Below are 12,523 nucleotides of genomic sequence, written 5' to 3'. Positions count from 1 at the left end.
ACGCTTTGGCCGCCAAACCAATAAAACTGAATTTAAGTTTAACATAGCTGCTACAGGTGGTGTCTATACAGAGGGCTGGGCTGGACACCTTCATCTATAACACAACACTCACTGAACACCACAACTCTTTTAGGATGGGGTCTCTCCAGATAAAAGTGCTCGGGCCAAAAGAAACAAAAGCTCACTCTCAAAGCTCACCCACGACCGGCTGTCCCGGGAAGCCCCCAGCAGCCTCACCACTGCCTCTCCTCTCCTGGCCCTCTGCACTTTAGCGTCGGTCTGAATTCAGTATCTCTTCGAACAGGGAGAAATGGAAGGATAAAGAAAGAAAGAAAGAAAGAAAGAAATCCTGAGTTCTGCTTTGGTTGTGGTTTGGGTTCTTTTGGCCTGTTGGGGTTTTTGGTGAGATGGCCATGGCCTTCCCTTGGTGCGCACCCAACCACCACCGTGGCTGGGCCCCACGCGGCCACACGGGGCCCAGCCATGGCGGTAGTTGGGTGTGCACCAAGGGAAGGTGGTTGGCCACCCACAGCCTCCTCACTTCCCACCTGAGGAGAAAGACAGCAGACCTGTGTGTACCTCTCAGGACAGCCCTTCTGAGGAAAGGTGAGGAGAGGGAAGAGCACTATTTGATATAAACCGTCACTGACAACGTCAGAACGGAGAAAGAGCTGCAGAAAGAAGAGAGCAGAGAGATCCTTTGGGTACCAGCTGCAGCCAGGATGTGCAAGGAATACCTGAACAGCTCGGCGGGGCTCACTGATCAAAAAGAGATGCCAAAGGGCTAACACTAATGGCCATTCTGTCTAGCCACAGTCATCAGCATGACAAGGCTGACGCTGTAGGTGCCTGAAGAAACAGGTCTTTTATTTTCTTAGAAAGCCAGGTAGAGACTGTGGGCTTTGCTTGTGCATAAAACCCAAAATTAGCACAACTGATAGCTGCTAGTAATGTGAACAATTAAGGTGCACAGTTTTCACTTTAGATTAACAATTTTAAACACAGGATTCCAGTGAATTTTTAACTACACCACTGCTGAATGAAAAAAAATTACTTTTTACATGAGTCCAATCAGAACTGAAAGTTTTAAATTACGTTACAATCAACTAAAACCTTATTAAAATTTAGTTGCTCTCTTAGCTACTCAATTACAATTCAGAAAGACACAAAAAAACCATTAAAAAGCACACAAAAAGAAAAAAAGAGTAGGAAATTGAACAACAGAGGGAGACAGGGACATGCAGAATCAGTATGTGTTTCAAAGAACAATATGCAAACGTGGAAATGTTTTTGCTCTGGCCACAAAGAGCTCACTCGATATTTGAGTGTTTCAGTCTTTAAGCAAAGCAATTAATTGGAATCTTACCTCAGCCAGTTCCCTTATGGCCTCAAAGCACATTGAAGTTACTTCCTCAGTTGTATCTTTCATACTTTCGCTTATGCACATCCCAGATTCTAAACATGCCACGTACCACCCACTGTACGCTGCTGAGCCTCACGTATGAGAGCCATAAGGGACAGGAGCGTGCTCTCTTTACCAGTGCAAACGGACATTGCCATTGCATCACCCGCATGTTCCTCGGAAAGGATCGTTAATCTAGATAGTAAAATAAAATAAACCCAAACAAAGCTTCTTGAAAAAAGCAGGAATGAGAGCCCTGACTGAACTTCCACCACTCGGTCTGTCGGCACAGGTGACAGATGCCACCTACTCCCATATCAACAGTCACCGAGTGGAAAGGGAGGTTGCATCTATTTCCTTTATTAAGTGCATAATGACTCCATATGCTGTCCTGCAGCCAAACAACAAATAAAAATTATAATGTACAGGCCAAATAACTTCCTTGGAATCTAGACACATTATGATGCATAATTCCCTTCTTAATGGTTATAAACAGGCCAGAGCAATATACAAAAATAACATTCTACACAGCAGCATGATTATAATCAACTATGTATGACATTTCTGTGCCATCTGGGTTAACTTTCAGCAGCATTTGGATATAGCTTTTCAGTTTTCAGGTAGTATCTTGCTTCAGTAATTTTAATTCAAAGCAGAAAACAACACTTAAGGTTAAAACTACTAATACAGCTATAGAAGTCATCCCAAATAAAAAAAAAATATTAAAAAACCTATTTGCAATAGGGATCCCAAAAAAAGCCACAGAGCTACTACCGACAACCTATTTCTGGTGCGATGACTAGACAATCAAATGTAAACAATAATATTTTTACTGTTCAGACAAGTTACATTGAATTTGAATTCACAAATCCATGACTGAACTAGAGCTTTGGAGATCAAATCGCATCTCAGTTTGTGATTCACTGCTGGAACTTGAGAGAGACAATTATCTTTGATGTGGTCAATTTTTTTCTGTTTACATAATGGTGGTAATGATACCTCATAGGACCCATTTAAGGGTTTAATAACTGATGTTTACACAAAATTTTCAAGTTGCTAATTATGATTATTTAGCTAAGTGTTATCCTAATACATATGTAAGAAAACAATATTAATGTATTCCCAAAGATGATTATGATCATAATTACTATTAATGCCACATGCACGAGTGCAATCGTTCCTCACCTGCCGAGGCATGATGTCTGTGTGACACGAAGGGTACCTGGCAGGAAAGGCACGGCACGGCACCTACCCAAATTGCTTTGCCCAACTTAAAAGTCGTAACGCATGGGAAATATGATAGAAAAGGAAACGCTGGAAGGAAACTATGCTAGCCAGCACAGCTCCGAAATGCCTTAAAAAGCCCTGTTTAGAGTCAGCCTGGATCATTTAGGCTTAGCACTGCGAGCTGCTAGCTCTGCCGTGGGGCAGCAGCAGCGCTGGTGAGGGGAAGGAGAAGCAGCGGGAGCCCCAGCCCAGGGCAGAGCTGCCGCAACCCGGCACCAGAGGAAGGAGCGAGGAAGCAGCAGGAGTCCTGGTGAGAACGGGAGGACACCGAGAGATCTGGAGAAAGAAATGTCAGTGCCACTTTTCTCAGGTGGAACCTGAGAAAAAGACCGGGGAACCACGGCGCTTGGCACAGTCCTCCTCAAAATAGAGCAACATTTTATTCTAGCAAATACGAATACATTAGGGAAGCAAATAATTGAGAAGACTTTAGAAGGCCCCAGGAAAAGAAAAATCCTGTAAACAAGATTGAGCAACAGGTCTTTGAAAGAATCCTTTTGTTCCCAGCACAATGCTCCCAAAATCTGCTTCTACAGAACAGTATTCACTTAAGAGAAAGAAAAGAAAAAAAAAAAAAAGGGGGGGGGGGGGAGAGAGAGATAAAGGGAAAGCCAAGAAACCATTTTAAGGAAAATGCACTTTAAAATCATTTTCTTACTCTTAGATATTTTGCACCTATGCCTGGAGGTACATTGCCCACACTCCTAAACACTGCAGGTTCTTGGGCTTTACTGTTTGCATGGTTTTTACCCTAGCTGAAATAGCATTTCCTAACAGGGCCAGCACGGTTTTGGAGTCAGCAAAAAAATTCCATTGATTGGCCTGCCAGTGGTAAAGGACAACACATCCCATATGGTCTGTCCTGGTGCTGATGGGCAGCCAACCAGTGAATATATATATATATATACACACACACACACCCCCCTCTCTTAGGTGCAGTCCGCTGCTCAAACACACGTAATTCCAGCTGTAGGTACCAGTGAGTGTTCAGCTGCAGTTAGGAATGAAGTGTTTTTCTCAGTGTCCAGTTGGGTAAAAATCCACACCACCTATTTCCCAGAGGGGCTTTCAGCAAGGCCGGCTATCTGCCTGTGGCCAGTAGCACCTTCTGCAGAGGTGGGAGGAACGGGAAGAGGAAGCAACAGACTAAGGCTTACGAGGGGGGAGTGAGAGACAAGCCAGGATGACTGGGGCAGCCCAGGACAGGAGCACGTGTGGCTCTGCACTGGGAAGCTGGAGACTTCCAGTGACACTTCACTCTTACGGGGACTGACTGGCAGTGCTCGCACCATGGGATATCAGGATCTACTTTCCATTCATTAGCTTATGGCCATGTCAGACCAGAACAAAGCTTTAACATAATAAGGATCTCCCTAACAACCAAAAAGGGATTGCTACGAGCATATCAAACAAAAGCACAGGTTTCATTTTATTAAACAGCTTAGAAAAAACACCTTAATCTATAGTGGGCTTTCAATATAACCCTGGGGCTGCAACGATTATTGTCACCTTTACTAAAGGCTTATAGCCAACCTACCTCTGCCCAGAAAAGGCAAGGCTCATGCTTCAGCTTGAGCTGAATAATAAAAATATCAACACTTCAAAATTATCACACATTCAAAGTATTTTATGACTCTTAAAGAATAGACACAATAGCAATAATAAAGAGGAAAAAGAAAATCCTAGTTTTTACAATGGAGACCAAATTTCTTTCTTCCGAACTCCTTGAGAAATCAAAGGCTTGAGAAATCAAACATTAACCTCGACACATTTTTGCTCTGTCTCTTTGAGAAGATCTGCTTCTCTGTCAGTCCCTCCTTCCCCTAAATACTTAGTCAGCTAGGTACACACAAATTCGAGTGAATCTCAAAGGCCTGAAATTCCTGAAAGTCTCACAAAAACCCTAAGATGAGTTCAGAAGAGGTACCAAAGTTTTTCTTTCTCTGACACTAGCACCATTTACCTCACTGTAATTAAGTCTTTACTAGAGTAAACTTGTTTCTAAATACTCCCCAAAACCCTAAACCAGTTTCAGCAGCCTGTTACACATGTAGCATATTTCTCAAAGCAAAAATAAAATAATTAGCTTTAAGAAAACCCCAAATTGTAATTAACAAATATGTATTTTGGCTGCAGTCAGTAGTAAGAAATACAACTTATTGTAAAGCAAACTACAATTAAACATATTCATGGCATTCAACATATTAAAATTAGATGACAAATCTAAGATAAAAGTGACATTTTAGTGAATGATTTCCATAGTCTCTGTCCCCATATGTTCTCAATGTTCAAATGCTGTCTCTCTGAAAATATCATGCTGACACGGAAGCCCACAGAGATTCCTTTCGGGGCACTTAAAAGTTGTCCATTAAAAACTAATGAAATACAGTGACTTATTGCAATATTTTTATACAATGATCCTCCTACTTTGAAACTAAATCCAAAACTACACCATGAATGAGCAACATCAGACGCTCCCTGAAGGGCTGTAGTGCTGTGGGTGACACATTCCTCGTCTCCCCAGAGGTGAAGCATGTCACATCCTCAGTACTTCCAATCTCACCCGTCGACAAAGCTACTGACTACTCCCAGAGAACAGTATCTCATATTCACACATGCTTTTTATGTGCTATGGGACTCACAAAAGCGAAGCAAAACAAAAACCCATTTTTCAAGCATACATAAATCAAAACCTCAAAGCAGAAGGCATGTATACAAATAAATTCATCTGAGAGAAATAATTTCAACAGCGCTAACACTGGACTTCGAGAGCGTCTATCTATTAGAAAACACAGTAAAGCAAGCAGTCAATTTAGGTTTCACTGACTTTGAGGTAGCAGGCCCACCGACTTTAATGAGGCCAGGATTTCACTATGAATTTAATCTGGGAAAATGGCAGTAGTATTCTTGCAGGATAGGGCAGGGCAGGCTGCTAAGTGATTGAAAAGGGCACATAAAAGCGTACCGAGTATGTCTCCAAGACACACAAGCCATATTTTGATGGAATGAGAATCCAAGCACAATGCAGCCCTACGTATTGCATTGGAGGCTTTTTTGCTTTGGTCCATATTAGGATCTATTATTACTGGTTTTTATTGAAATTACACATAATTGTAATTAATAATGTGTTATTATATCCACCTCTGTGAGAAGTAATGAATGTCCTAAATTAAGCAAAGAAACAAGCCTGTAGGTTGTTCACACGGATTTGTTGCAGGAAGTATTTATCATCCTACAGACTGTTTCAAGACAGAAAGGCAGGGCAACATTTTATGAGTTTTTTTTACCAAAGCTAACATTAGAAGTTTGCTTTTTGTTTGAAACACAAATTAGAAAGGGATCCAATAAGTTAGAAAGCACAGAGTTCTACTTTATTCATTTAAATTTTCAGAAGTAATCATTTAAGCATGTACATGTTCCAGTAGTTCATAGGTAGTACGGATCTGGGAAAGCTGCAGCATAGGTGCAGCTCACTCAGCCATATGCTGCTTTCCTTAAGTAACCCATTATACAAAAAAAATAAATATCTTGTGACAGATTGTTTTGACAGCTAAAGAAGATTTAAATTTTTTGAATGCATTTGACTGAAAGGCAAAAAATGTTAGATAGATGTTAATTTAACAGATGTCTAGTTTTGCATCATCAGCCTGAAACAGGCGATTTCTAGCAAGTCTCCTTGCTGTATCGCAACATGAAATCCTATGAATTCCATACGGATGTGCCTTTCACAAACTTCAAATGAGCCATTCTCATTCAAAGGGAAGTAAAACTGTTGTGAGAAGATGGTACCACCTGGTTGTAATTCTGATCGAGCAAGTAAACACATCCAGGGATAATCAAACTGATACACTATCATTTAGATTACAGTCTGGAATAAAAGAACGTTATTTGAAACTATATGTTAAAAGCATTAATTTACATGAGAGAAATAAAACACATACAGATTCTTGCAAATCTAATTATCATATGGCTGAATGCGGACCTAGGATTATTATTTTTTTTTTAATTTCACTTTGCATATCTTAAATAAAAGTCTTTGTATGTTGAGTATATTGTCATACTCCACGTATATTTCTGCAAAAAAGTTTTATTCTGTTTTTATATTGGTTGTAGAAGAAACTGAAATAACTATAGCTTAACTAAAGCTGTTGTTGCTTGCGCAGTTAACTACCATCTTAGGAAGCGTTGGAATTCGATCATCATTGTAAAAACCACTTTGATGGTTTCATGACTTCAGTGGGTTATACTGCATAAAAGAAGTTTAACACAGTGAGAAATTTTTCCTGAAAACAGTACAACACAACTGGCTATATCCATTTTGGTCTCACAAGCGGCAGAAACTGTTTTGTGCATTTTTATACTGAATTTGCATACAGTAGTATCGTTCCCATTTTACAGAAGAGGAAACAGAAAATAAAGAGATTAAATTATGTGGGAGGATCATAAACTACTTACTATTGATTTAGAAAAGATCCTAACATTCAACTGGCAAGCTTGAAAATCCGTTTCTGAAATATGATGTGTGTTTGCTAACGCTACCTGGTCTAAATCATGAGGATCAACGATATTTACCCACTTAACAGGAATATTATGAGACAAATCTAATTCATGAAAGGGTACTTAAAATTACACTCTCTGATTTATAGAGTTATATAAATTGCATTTACCTGTTCTAGTTGTGATCTATGTATTGTGGCAAGCCAACGTGTTTGTGAAATTGAATCCAGATTTAAAATCTGCATATTTGAAAATGGAAAACATGCTTCCCCAGGAAGCTGCTCCGGATTCTTGATCAAGTTTGTCACTTTCCACTATGAAGACGCCCATCATTTCATGACCTTGACTCAGTTCTAACTCTTTTTTTTAAGAAGCATTTGGGTTGGATCTTTTCAGTTTTCTGTTAATTGGAAATAGGTCAGACTTTTTGATTAAGAAATAATATGGCAACACATAATCTCTACACGCTAAATAATATCAATAAGTAATATCAACTCAAAGAATTCTGGAAGACAAAATAAAATAGTTCACTTCTAAGTTTTTTTTTTTCTTTAACATAAATAGAGTAGAAAAAAGAAATCTAAGTACGTTCAGGTTATTCAAAAATAACTTTCTCAAGAATCAAAATTGAAAAGTCTATTTAAAGGAATGAAGTTTCTTTCTCTGGTGAAGCTGCACCCAGAAGTAACATAAAAAAGGTTTTGAAAATTAAGGAAATGCTTTTACAGAGTCACTTTTTACAACAGAGAAAAGTTAAAAACACAAGGAGACTATAAGCTAAGAAGTAGGAAATACAGTAAATGAAGAACTCAAAAGAACGGTTTGCCTACATATCTTAAATATGTTATGTCGCTACATCAAGCACAGAATGTCTTTTTTTTTTGGTGTACCTTTACAATCGGAAAGAGAAAAATGAAACATGGAGATGAGGCTTTCCCGCAAGTAGTAAATCCTCATGGGATATTAGGAATCTGCTTATAATTCATACGTACGCTCTGGTCATTGTTGATTTATATACACATCTTTGATTTTTGACCTTGCTAATTAGGCTGTGTGGAAATACCATCAAATGTTTGAGACAGATGTCAAACACTTGCAAATCCTACCATAAATTGATGTTCACAAGCTTGATTCCATCTGCTTAATAGAAATATTACAAATACTGAAGAACATTACTAATGAAGGTATTCTTTATTCTTATTTTCGGTTTGACTAGTCTAATGATTCAACAATACTGATTATTTTCAGTTTGCTTATTATTCTGCTACATAAAATCAATAAGGAACAATACATTTTTGTATATGTAGCACATCTCATGTGGATCACCAAAAAAAAAAAAAAAAAAAAAATTGGCTTAAATTAAAACAAACCCCCTTGCTCCTGGATTGACACAAACTAAAAGATGGCACAGAGGAATGGATCAATTGAAGGCATTTCTAGAGATCCTTTGAAGAGAAGATAACAGCCATGTCTCAGTATCCCTATTACCCATGGGGGGGCTGCTCTTGCATTTTCATTGACATGTCAATTACTTGGAAGGGGAGCAGGAATAAAGCCTAAGGGTGTTGAGTTATAAATTAGGACACTCAAGTTGACAGAGAGATTAGCTCAGTCTTTGAGGAAAGAAAAAAAGACACAGTCCTATAGAATACCTGCTATCAACTGATTCTGCTTTCACCTCAGAGTAGTGTTTTAAGACAGACATTCTCCAAAACCATGACAAAATTCTTGCCCTCACAAACATGCCCTGCTCTGACAAACACGAGGAACTCAAGAGAAATAAGACTCCCCCCACGTTTAAACAAACACAAAAGTAAAACCCACAACTCAAGAAAAAAAAAAATTATTATTCAACACAAGCCTCCTATGTTGATTTTTCCATATATCTACTCAATTTAAACTAAACACACTTATATTTAAAAAAAAAAGTTCAAAATGCTAAAATACATTATGTATTCTCTCTATTGTGTAGCAATTCCTGACCAACTACAGCCTTAAAAACAAGGAAAAACCTCTAAAAAAAGATTGTTTACCTAAAGCCAGCAGTACACACTTTAATATTTTAGCAGGGTTCAGAAACTCCTCTTTCTAGTACGGATAATACGGTAGTGAGGACAAGGGACGAGAGAAACAAACTGGAGTTCGGAAAAGTAGGTTGTATTCTCAAATTTGCTTCAAGTCCTTTGCCTCCCTCTTCCTCACCGTTCCCATTGTAACTGGAGATAATGACACGAACCTTTTCTATCGAAACACTTTGCAACCAACTGATTGCAAGCTGCGTGCAATAGCTAAGTATCCTTATTGTAAACAGCAGCTGAAATCAGAAAAGTCACAATATATGGAAAACTGCCACTACGCAAACGGCTTGTGCGGCATTTTGACGATGAGAAAGATGTGCTGATATGCCCCCTTGAGTTCTAAGGAACATCAGCAGACCATACCCGTGTAAATCAGTCCATTCCCAATAATGCTGTTAAGCCATGCATGGAAGCTTCCCTAAAACACACTCATTTTTCCATTTTCACAGATTCAATGCAGAGAAATACCATCTCCTAAATACACTTAATTTTCCAAAGGTCTCTTTCTAAACTTTCATTTTTTCCCAAGGTTATTATTAAGTCCTTACATTGTCTTTATAATCAAAGTGCTGTTTTTCACACTTAAATTTTCATTCACGTGTTTAAAAATTTCAGCTGTACTCAGTGACGCACAATTTAGGAATACGCAGTGGTTTTTTGAAAGAGGCTAAACCAGAAAGCGACATAAAATAAAAAACTGAAATTGAGCGTTCACTGGTATTGAACACGGAATAAATACTTTGCTCAGCAGTATAATGGACAAAATTTTTTAAAAGCTGACACTTGATCCAACAGCTGATAGTCACCTCCCCGGTATACAGCAGGTGACCTATTGATGGCTTTATTAATAAACTTGGGATATAGGTTTAAACCCCATGCGGATCTGGCTGCCCGAACAGACAAAAAATTAAGCACATCCAGCCTTTATGCTGTTTATTTACATCTGTTTTCCATTCAGCTCCTTCAACAAAATAAACTACTTAATTTCTCTAGTATTTAGGACCCAGATTCTGGAGAGTACGACTAGTTGATATTGTGCAAACATTGCGTCATTTGGAGGAAACATTCTGCTGGGGACAGCTGAAACTCCAGTACAAGCCATAGTCACTGAAATGGAAATCAAGTTAGTAGAGATCACAGATTAATTGCTTTTTTTTCCCTATGCATCTAAAAGCTACATTTTGAACCCACATTATCTTTAAAATTAAACGGATAGTGAACTGTTATTGAAAAATGTTTATGAATATGAATTAGAAAGCACCCAGATTCCATACAGATATTTATTTTTCAGAAAGTTGAGCAAAAAGGGTTGCATTATCAAATTAAATAGAATCAAAAAGATGAATTCTCCAGTCCTCCAGCAATTTTTAATATTTTGTTGCTTATTTAAACCATATACAAGTATTTTATTATTAATATTATTTTCATACCTTTCCTACAGTGTGGTTATTTCCAAAATCAGGCTCCTGCCTGCGTTATTTTAGAGCGAACTTAGAAGTGCTGCCAAAACCAGGACTGACAACTAGCTGGTTTTATTTCCTCCTTCACGTTTGTAATTTTGATGCTGATAGAAGCACAATGCCATATACTGAGCACTATCTGTGTTTCTAGCTAAAATGCAGTTATCTGCGCTGTGACAAAATTACTAGTAAGGTAGATTTTGCTTATAGAGAATTCATGTCTCTCATGAGAGAAAAATGCAAAATAAAAGCCACATAATTATTAACTATCATAACAAGAAACTTATCAACATGACGTACTTGAACTATAAAACTTCAAAATGGTAGAATTCCTACAGCGTTTTGATTATTCCATCCTTAGCTGCACTGTGTGTTCAACTGATTTAGGGTATATATAGTTACCTATTTTGTAAATAGGAACATTAAAGATGAACAAATCAAATTAATATTACATTCTGTTATGTCTAGTGAATTTCCAGCATCTGCAGAAGTTTCCAAATAGATATATTTTAAGTTTTCTGGATCTTGCCTCACTCTTTATCAAAACAGTCGTCTTCCCACCCCCAATTATTGGAGCTTAATTTCGCTTTTATTTTAATTCACACAGTTCAGAGAAAAATAAAAGTTAAAGTTACTGTACCTTAACAAATGTACCTAAAGTGGCACGATTTTTGCATGCATGAAAGCTCAAAGCCTCAACAACTCCCATGAGCGATTACTCTTCTAACACTAATTAGATATTTGCTAATTAGTGTCTGATGTGTGAAATGAAAAACATTTTGAAGCTGAAATGGATAGGGTCTATAAAGATAGCAGCGCTATCCCAATTCCCTTTTTTCTGTTATCATATTTCATAAATATTAATAAGATCACATGATACTACCCCTTCTATAAAATTATCTTTCTGAAAGAAGCCTATTGTTTGGTATAATAGGGCTGTGTCAATATTTTGCATTTACTGTAAAGCACTCAATGGAGGGAAGTGTTTTCTCCCAATGTTAAGGAGATGTCACATTTCATGCATCGCTTTTATGCTGCATTAACTGGTCCCTCTTTTTAACAGTTTATTGCAGTGAAACGAAGAATGCAAAACAGTATTGAGTAATCCTTTACACTTCTGAATAATCTTGCTAAATTTATCTCATTTCAAACTTATCTGGAATAAAATATAAACGATGAAATAGTTTTTTCCTTAAGTAGACACTGAGAGGATCAAATTAGTCTCTCTGCTGGACACTTCCAGGAAATATTTCAGAACGTTAGCATACTTAACATGTAGCAGTGTCTTGAAAAGTAACTTACAAATTTACGATACGGGTGTTTGAACAATATCTATCTTTGATCATGCATAGAAAATTGTTCCAAACTGCCAGGGAGAGCTACCAGTGTCATTCTTTGATACAAAACTATTTATCTATCAGAATATTAATATTTAGACGCAAGAATGAGTTTCAAAGAAAAAAAAAGTTATTAAGGGGACACAGGTGAGTAACTTCAGATGAGGAAGTTAATTCTGGAGAGGAATACTGGAGTGCTGTTTTATTGTAACCGCTCCCTGTAAATACTGGCCGTTATCACAAATGATATCTAATCACAGCATTGATAACAGAATTTTAAATGGTAGCTAAGCACGAGTTGACAAAGGTGACATTGAAACATAATAATGACTAGATTATCACTTTCCTCAGGCTGACATTTTGTGATTATAATAATACCGATCAAGATGATTAAAACGATAATAAAAAGCAAGTTCTAAGAACCAGAATAAAACAGACACAGGCAAGATAATATACGGCAAG

The 12,523-nt window shown here is 37.8% G+C and overlaps 1 protein-coding gene across 1 annotated transcript in view; it reads right to left on the bottom strand.

The window, feature by feature from the left end:
• Nucleotides 1-12,523, bottom strand: part of TENM2 (teneurin transmembrane protein 2) — a 1,855,021-nt gene that overhangs the window by 370,800 nt on the left and 1,471,698 nt on the right. The window lies entirely within an intron of this gene.

This window comes from Rissa tridactyla, chromosome 11 (assembly GCF_028500815.1).
Source record: "Rissa tridactyla isolate bRisTri1 chromosome 11, bRisTri1.patW.cur.20221130, whole genome shotgun sequence".
NCBI classification, from domain to species: domain Eukaryota; kingdom Metazoa; phylum Chordata; class Aves; order Charadriiformes; family Laridae; genus Rissa; species Rissa tridactyla.
Note: the sequence above shows the minus strand (reverse complement) of the source record. Positions and strands in the feature narration are given on the sequence as shown.